At 49.6% G+C, this 9,267-nt stretch overlaps 1 pseudogene; it reads right to left on the bottom strand.

Moving 5' to 3' along the window:
- Window positions 1-6,694: 6,694 nt before the first annotated feature.
- On the bottom strand, window positions 6,695-7,308 carry LOC114618545 (annotated as a pseudogene).
- Window positions 7,309-9,267: the final 1,959 nt, after the last annotated feature.

Raw genomic sequence — 9,267 nt, 5'->3', positions numbered from 1 at the left:
ATCTATCTATCTATCTATCTATCTATCTATCTATCTATCTATCTATCTATCTAGTATACAGGTGTTTTGCCTGTATTTATGTCTGTGTGAGGGTGTCAGGTCCCCTGGAATAGGAGTTATAGACAGTTGTAAGCTGCCATATGGGTGCTGAGAATTGAACTCAGGACCTCTGGCAGAGCAACCAATGCTCTTAACCACTGAGCCATCTCTCCACCCCCTGGAGTCCTCATCTTAATCTTGACAAGACAATGGGATAGCTATGTCTCCTGGACCTGAGCATCTACTACAAATGGAACCAGGGAGGACATACTAGGGAGGACATATGGCTCTGAGCCTCCCCAAGACCTGTCAGGATGGGGCCCTGTTCTTAGGACATATGTAACTTCACCTAAAGCAGACACGATCCGAGGACAAAACAGAAGCTTGCCTGTATGCTGGGTGTGGGGTCCAGGACAGCAGAAGAGAAGCCCATCATCCTCCAGGGTTTAAAGGCATAGAAGAATGTGCACAGAGGCAGAGAGAAAGTGTCCCCTCCCTGACACAGCAGCCCTCACCAGGGAGTCCCATTTTCCTTAAAAAAAAAAACAAAAAAAAAAAAACAAAAAAAAAAAACCTGCTCTTAGGATGAACTCAGACCTCCATGTTTGTACATCAGGACATGTTCCAGGCCACCAGAACAAGCTGCCACCTGTCCTCTGTGGCTAATGCGGTCCCAAAGAATCCAGCTCTGAAGCATTTGTTAAGCCAGGAAACGTCTTCGGGAGCAAGGAGCACCCTGCTGGTCCCATATATCTTAAGTACAGACAAGTGGGACGTACCAGGTGCATCTAGCCTTTCCACACAAACCTTGGCAAAGATGCCAGTGCCTGCCCAGCACTGTTCTGAACACCTGCCTGGCAGAGCATCTTGCTCCCAGGACAGGGTAAGCAAGGAGAGGAGGGAGGGGGCGGGTCTGCTCCCACAGTGCCTACCTCATTTAGAAACTTCTGACAAATCTAGAGCTTGGGGTGGCCCAGCCCTACAGCTCATCTGTAACAGTCCTCACATTCCCAGGAGTGCCCTGAGGGGGCCTGAGGTGACAGGGTTTCCACTGCATGACTGTCTTAGTTATTGTTCCTTCCTGAGATGAATCACCAGGGCAAGGCAACTTTAAAAATAAAAAGCATTTGGTTGAGAGTTTGCTAATACTTCAGAGGGTGAGTCCATGGAGCTAAGAGCTTCCATCCTTATCTGCAGGCAGAGAGAGTAAGAATGTGCCTATTAGGGGCTTTTGAAATCTCTAAGCCCACCTCCAGGGACACACCTCTTCCAACAAAGCCATTCCATCATAATCCTTCCCAAACAGTTCCACCAGCTGGAGACTTAAGCGTCCAAACCTATGAGACTATGGGGGTCACCCTCATTCAGTCCACCACCACGGAGAAACTGCTTTTCACTAAGGACCTGGATACTGCATCAGTATCTGTTCATGCTAAGACATCTATAGCAAAGAACATCAGGGCTTGGGCTCTGCTCTGTCCCCAAGGCTTGAAGTACACACTCTGCTTTAAGCATCAGGTTTCTCTTTAGTAATGCCCCAGGCTCTGCTCAAAAAGTAGGAGACTTGTTTACAAGTAGAAGCCTCCCTTGTAAAAAGTGTGTCAGATGGAACCAGCTCTAATCAGATGGACTGTGGGGTGGATATACGCACCAGCAAACCCACAGGACAAATGGACAAAAGGGGTCTTTCTGCAAATATATATTTGCTTATTTTTATAGCAAGAATGGCATTTTACCTGATTTGTCCTCTCAGGTGGGTCTTACACAAGTCATAGTCCCACTACTAACTAGAAGTGAAACCTCAGACATGTTCTTATGTCTCTCTGTGCCTCAGTTTCTCCAAGTACAACACAGACCTCACTGGTATCTGCCTCATTCTGAGTATTAAATTGATATATGTAAGCCACTTAAAATGGCACCAGGCTCATATTATCAAACGCTAGCCAGCTACTGTCAGGTTGAACCAAAGCTTATTTAACTGGTTAAAAATCTTAAGCCAACTTGCAACAAACCCCCTTGAAGCTAAACAGAGTATTTCCTGACATGAATGTGTCAGGCAAAGATCTGGATCAAGGCCCTGCTAACTCCTGAAGCTTTTCATTCACCTAAATTTTCCTGAAGAAAGAACAGTCACAGTAAGATGAAGCCCTTCCAGTAGGGCCTTACAAATGGGAAGTACCCTTAGCTGGGCTATTTTTGAACTGAGGATGGAGCCAGCCTGCCTGCAGACAGCCTTGCGTCCTACAGTGTGGTAAGGAGCTCTCAAACTTCGACACCTACCTGGCCTGATTTGATTTTTGTCTCTTAGTGGGTTGGCCACCATACCACACAGCCCACTCAGAAATGTTTAGGGACTCCAACCTAGTTCCCAAGCCTGCCTCAGATCCGTTTACCTGGGGCGTGAAAGATAATCAAGTAGGGGGAAAATGGTCCCTGTCCTCATTTGGCAAGGCTGCAGAAACTGAGCAACCAAAATAATAATAATAATAATAATAATAATAATAATAATAATAATAATATGTTCCAGAAGTAGGCCATGACCCACAGACCGGCACATGTGCCCAAGGCAGCCAGTCTAGCAGTCTGTAGAGCCAGAGGTCAGAGGATATATGATCCTCCACACCTCCCATGTTGAACTGCTTCTCTATTTTAATCAAACTAGCAAACATAAACAAAACACATTTTGTCCTCCTACTTTGAGAAGCACATCTCCATGACTGACCAGAGGGCCAAGTCTAAAATGTGACCAACAGACAGAGATGCCCAAGCTTGGCTCCTTATCTTCTTCCACTGCCTCCCCCATTGGCCCTCTGCCCCTGCCGGGGTCGCAAGTACACACAGCAGATGCCCAGCTACCTTGGGTTTCATTCCACTTGCCTCCCACCCCCAGCCCCTGGGGACTATGGTAGGAAACCTCCATTGGCTAATCAGTCAGGTACCAGAGGAAGGAGTCCCTCTCTGCATCAGGAAACAGGCTGGGTGATTTGCACAGCAAGGTGCAGAGTGCTAGGGAACAGGAGTATCCCGGAAGGGCAAGCACAGATGCTAGTGGCTATAGTCCCTTGGCTAGTTCTGATAAAGGGGCTCCTCCTGAGCCCACCAGGGAGCCCTAAGCAGAACAAGGGTTCCCCAGGTAAGGATCACCAACTCCCAAATGACCTGAATCTGCTCACATCGTTCTACTGTGGAGATCTGTCGAGCTGATTATGAACTTACATTGTCTGTAGGTGACTTAGAGTTAGTAACAGTGGATTGAACATTTCAAAATGGCTGAAAGAGTAAATTTAAATTTCCTCATCATAAAAACCAAAACAACAGTATTTGAAGTGAATATACTAAGTGGCTTAGTTTAGTTATTCCACATTGTTTGTACGATACACTGCATGTATCACATCACTTTGCCCACATAAATATGTCTAATTTTTTTAAATTTATGCCAAAATAAAACAAATTGGATAGAAATGAGAGACAGTCAATGGGAAAAAAGTAAAGTCTCACTTGCCACAGAGCAAATTACATTTTAGGAGGCTCTTTTTACTCACAGAGGTGGATGGAAAAATATTAATTTATCAAAATATTGATAACTACTAATACTACATATAAGTCCATGAAGGTTGATATTTCCCCCTCTATTTCTCTGTATGATTGAACATTTTCACAATTAAATGTTAAAAATAAAATTTTGAGCCACACTGTCCCAATGAGAGCCCATTCAGAACTGAAGTAACAACTTTGCAATAGGAAAATAGACATGGTTACCTAATTTTCATTTTTATAAACAGGGGGTGCAGAGGAAACCTGTTCTGTGGGAAGGGCTACATATAGTAATGAGGGGCCCATCAGCCACTGTGACCCTGGCCCAGAGCTCCAATGGCCTAGGTCAGGACTTTTCTGTTTCCACCTCTCTTCTGTATCTATACAATGGCCCCTTAATGGTTCTCTGCAATGGTCTTACAAATTTTGGCTACAGAACCTAAGAAAACGAACAGTTCTAGAGGAGGCTAGCTGGGCTCAGGCCCACCTCACTCATGCAAACCAAGCATGGCTGTGGTGTCTAACAAACACAGCAGCTGGGCTAGTCAGGAAGCCAGCTGTTCATGCACAACCTTTCCCCAGGAAACCCAAAAACATTTAGGAGCATTCACCAACAGTTTAAGCCTCACAAGCTATAGTGGGAGATATTGAAATCTCCAACCCAAATATGACCCGTCAATGAAAACACAACTCAATAATTATGAATATATTCTGCAAGCCTAGATTGGGCAGATTCACCACTTCGTAGCCCTCCTCCATGGTCCTCTCTCCTCTCTGCTCTCTTCCCACCAAACTTTATTTCTCCACCTCCCCTTCTTCTGCCCAATCACTGGCTCCAGCCTTTATTTTACAAATTAAGATGGGCAGAAGGTTCACTAGAATTCACCTGTGTAATGACTCACACCTCCTCTGCAGCCCTTCACAGGGAAGGGGAATTAACATCAAAATACAAGGCCGGGGCTATACACAACACTTCTCCCTTTCTGTCCAATTAAAAGACTTTTCTCCCAGATATAAATTGATCACAACTATATTACCATATTGTAATTGTTAAAGTACAATATAGATCTAACACCAAGTCCATCATTTTGTTAACTAAATAGAACCTTTGCCAAGGAGACCTGGGGACTAGCGGCGCTCGGTTACCCGGCGGCTTGGGGATCGCCAGGGGCTCTTGTTCGCGGGAGTACTGGATGTGCGGGACACACAAGCAAGGGAGCACTAGGTGGACTCCTCCTCAGGGTGTCCAGACTGTGTTCCACACTGAGCTCCAGGAGCAGAATCAGAGCCAGTTGGCTCTCCAGGAACAGACGCCTCCCCCGACCCCGGGAAGAGAGCAACCAGAGGCCGCTCCACCACCACCCCCCACCCCCGCGAACAGGACACTTCGCCTAGCCCGGGGTGTCAGCTCTCTGGTGTCCCCCACATCCAGTACTACCTCGAACAAGCGCCCCTGGCGGTCCCCAGGCCGCCGGGGTCCTCCCCGTCGAGGAACCGAGTGCCGCTAGTCCCCTGGTCTCCACGAAGTCGGTCGCCTGAATTCACTAACTCCCTCCCTCCCTCCTCCGCGTCGCCGCCCGCATGGGGAGCACGGGGAGCGGGGCACTCACCCAGCGTGGCCACCGCGCCGGCCTCGAAGAGCAGGCAGTCTCCGCGGCCCCGCGCCTCCAGCAGCACACTGCTCGGACCGGTGGGGTCCAGCCGCGCCAGCAGTCGCAACCCTTTGCTCAGAGCCATGGGCGCCGGGAGCTCAGGGAAGCCTGGTCCAGGTCCCGCCCGAGGGCGCGCGGCTTCCAGGAGTTTCACTTTGTGCCGGGCTCCAACGCTGCGGGCTCGGGCTCCTCCTCCTCCTCCTCCTCCTCCTCCTCCTCCTCCTCCTCCTCCTCCCTGGCCCCGCCGCGCTGTCCCAGGCAGGTGAGGTGGCGCGGTCGCCCGGCCGCTCCGACGACAGCCGCGCTCCCCCAAGTGGCAAGGCAGGCACCTGCGAGCCACAGCCGGAACCCGGACTGTGCCCCGTGGGCTTGTGCTCGCCCGGCCCGGGTACTCCGGGACGGTCCTCCCTGCCGGGGGCGGCCGCGGGCGAGGGAGATTCCACACATTCCTCGCCGCGGAGGAGGCTGCAGCCGCGGAGAGCCTCAGGAGCCAGGACCCTGCCACGATTCCCGCGGCCTTATATGGGCAGCTGGGGGCTGCGGGCCGAGCCGGACTGGACTGCAGAAGCGCAAAGTGGCTTTCACACTGAAGCTACCGTGGTGATTGAGTATGTGCCTGTGAGTGGTGTGTGTGTGTGTGTGCGCGCGCGCGTGTGGCCCTGACACAGTCTTTAAATGCTGCCTTCTACCGGAGACTTTAGTTCACCGTCCGATCCAAACTGGTGTTGCGTCCTGTCTGAGAGACGAAACATCCATTCCCTGCTACCCCCATTTACCACATGACCTTGACCTCGCTGAGATGCACGAGGCCTCGTCTGTTAGACTGTCAGGTGGGGAACAGGCCGCTCCCACCTGAGGACCTCAGCAAGTGTTCTTGCTTAGCTTAGCGGTTTGTGATCTGCAACCTTCAAGCAACCAGAGGCAAAGCCTCTTGGTCCCAAGGTCCGGTCTGTCAGGATTGGTCTGCTAGCCAAGGGAGAGTGCAGCCAGATGGAACTAGAAGCACCTTTGGGTGCATTTGAAGGATCTTGTTTCCTTTTCTAGTGCGATGCCTCTCCACCAGGCCACCCTAACAGCTGGGTTCCTCTCTGCCGGCCCATTCTGCTGTACTAAGAACAAGGGTGGCCCATGGCTTTCGAAGGTTTCTTCTCCACAGCTTCTTTATATGGTGGAGATATCACCACCTCATGTAAGCAGTGTGACACTAAGTTTAGCAAACTCAGCTGGGCAGTGGTGGCGGACACCTTTAATCCTGGCACTAGGGAGGCAGAAGCAGGCAGAATTGTATTCTTTATAGAAACAAAGTCACCCCCAAGCACTTTCTCTTTATTCAAAGCAAAATAAACAGCTGCTCCCTCCAGAGGGGTGACATCAGTCCTGGGTGGTCCAGTGAAGATGACGAACTTGTTGGAAAGCCTTAGTCTCAAGTCCTAGAGTCAGCTTTCCTCCTCCTCCTCCTCTCCCTCCTCCTCCTCCTTCTCCTCTCCCTCAGACTCAGGTGCACTCTCAGGCAGGTCATTGTCCAACTGCTGGAATCCTCCTGACTGGGCATCCCACAAAAGCTTCAGGACACCCACCCGCTCTAGGGTCAGCACGTCACCCTGCTTGTATCTTTCGTAGTCAGAGACCACGGTTGCCACACCTTTCTTGAGGGCAGTGGGCAGCCCCAGCTGATCAGGGCTGGCTCTCTGGAACGAGGCTCACAGAGTTGCTTTGTTCCCAACTCGAGCAAAATCCACTTCTATAAACTTCATGAACCACTCAGTCACCTCTTCCTTCATGTAGTTGTTAAAAGGGGAGCCCAACATCACCTCTCAATATCTTGCTGACCCGGTGCAGGCTGTCTGTATTCCTCAGAAGGGCTTCAACTCAAGGCCACTATCACCTTGTTTTTGCCAAAGAACATCCGATTGTATTTCCAGGCATTCCGGATACCCTTCAGCTTGCTTCTCCTCATGCTGGCCTCAGAGAAGATGAAGAGGGCTTGTAGGTGTCCGCACATTTCCGACGCTCTCCTATCAGGTTCCGTCTGCTTTGGTGCCAAGCCTTTCTTGGAAACTTTGTCTCGCTTGGATTTGGGCATGGCCTCTAGGTTTCTATTGTTGTATTGGGATAGATACCATGAACAAAAGCAACTTGGGCAGAAAGAGTTTATTTCATTTTTTTACCATCACTGTCCCTCACTGAAGCAAGTCAGGGCAGGAACTCCAAACAGAAACCAGGGGAGAACACTGCTTCCTGACTTCTTGCTCTATATGGCTTACTCAACAATTTTTTCTTCTTCTTCTTCTTCTTCTCCTCCTCCTCCTCCTCCTCCTTCTTCCTCCTCTTCTTCTTCTTCTCCTCTTCCTCCTCTTCCTCTTCTTCCTCCTCTTCCTCCTCTTCTTCCTCCTCCTCCTCCTCCTCCTCCTTCTTTCAAGAAAAGGGGTAAGGTTTCTCTGTGTAACTCTGGATATTTCAAATTAGCTCTGTAGACAAGGCTGACCTTGAACTCAGGGATCTGCCTGCCTCTGCCTCCTGAAAGCCAGGATTAAAGGCATGTTTCACCATGCCAGCCTTTCGGCTTGTTTGAATACACCTAGGACTACCTACCTGCCCATGCATGGCACCACCCATAGGGGATTGGTTCCTCCTACACCAATCACTCATTTGTCAAGAAAATGTCTGTGGCATCCCAGTAATGGTGGGTGTTTGTTTACCTGTACTACTGAGCTAGAGTTCCCTGTAGGTTTTAGTGTCTGTCACCACAGAGACAGCTACATCTTGGCAGAGTCTACCCCATGTATGTCAGCAGGAGCCATGTGGTATGGCAGAGGGGCTGAAGTCATTTGCTGCCTGCAAAGCCTGTCTCGGCCTCTAGAGCAGGCTGAACAGGTGATAGGGAGTAGCTGACAGGAATGGTTAGTTTGGACGTATATTTTGGCATTATTTAAAAAAAATAGCTTATAGCTTATAGAGAGAATACTGATAACCACTCTAGACACATCGACAAACATAAGGCACACATGACTTACAACCTGAGAACTGAGTGTAGACCCCATGGCTTTCCAAGTTGGTAGAACCTTCCAGACTGCAATCTCTCTTCAGATGGCACTGGAGTCAACAAGGGCTTTCCAAATGCGCGTGTGCGCGCACACACACACACACACAGACACACACACACCTCAACCATGTGTGCTTGGCAGCTCCAGGCTGCCACACAGACCGTGTGTCCATGTGTTTGTAAGGCCCGAGGCCAGAGCTAGGCAAGTACCTGTCTTTTCCCTCTGGTCTATTCCTGAAACTCAGCAAGCCTGTTGAGCAGGGGTTTGGTATAGAAACTGTGGCTGTAGTGGGTACCTTAGCTCTAGGGTGGATGGGGACCTAATTAAATTCCCTTCTGAGGCTAAGATGCAACTTCCACACAGGGGTGACAGTCTGGCAGAAAGACCTTCGGTGTCCTCTGAATCACGTCTGGAAAAACAACCCAAAGCTCACAAGAACATGGAAGTTTCACATTGCCAAGAACAGCAAAGGTCTGCCTGTGTTCAGAATGGTTTTGATTTAGGGAGAACTTTCAGTGGCCAAGGCTAGTGTCTGGCTAATGTCCAGACTGGTGGAAACCTGGCAGACACTTTAACAGTCCAAACCTGTACCCAACAAACGGGAAGGAAACGAAGGGGCAGAGCGGCTAGGGCCTTCCTAGTATTCTCTGCACAGCAGGACGGAGGATTCCACAGGTGTATCCACTCAAGTGTGTCCTTCCTGCTCTGACTCTTGTTCAGGAACAGACTGGTTTTAGACTGGGTTGAGAAATCCATGGATAAAGACAATTCTACAAACTGTCTTATACAAATGCCTGCAAATAGTCACCCTGAGCAGCAGCAAAAGTTAGAAAAGTTTGGGTTTCATGCCCAACAAGCCTTCTATCAATAGATGGTGCTGGCCATTTGAGACTTACCAGAGCAAGCTTCCATCCCAGGAAGGACGCAAACAGGCTGAGCACTGACCGCTCATGGCTGTGTGAAGAAAAAGTAATTCCATGCCTTCTGTTTTTATGTAT

Source organism: Grammomys surdaster, unplaced genomic scaffold (assembly GCF_004785775.1).
Source record: "Grammomys surdaster isolate TR1022 unplaced genomic scaffold, NIH_TR_1.0 143, whole genome shotgun sequence".
Taxonomy (NCBI): domain Eukaryota; kingdom Metazoa; phylum Chordata; class Mammalia; order Rodentia; family Muridae; genus Grammomys; species Grammomys surdaster.
This window is presented reverse-complemented; position numbering and strand designations above follow the sequence as displayed.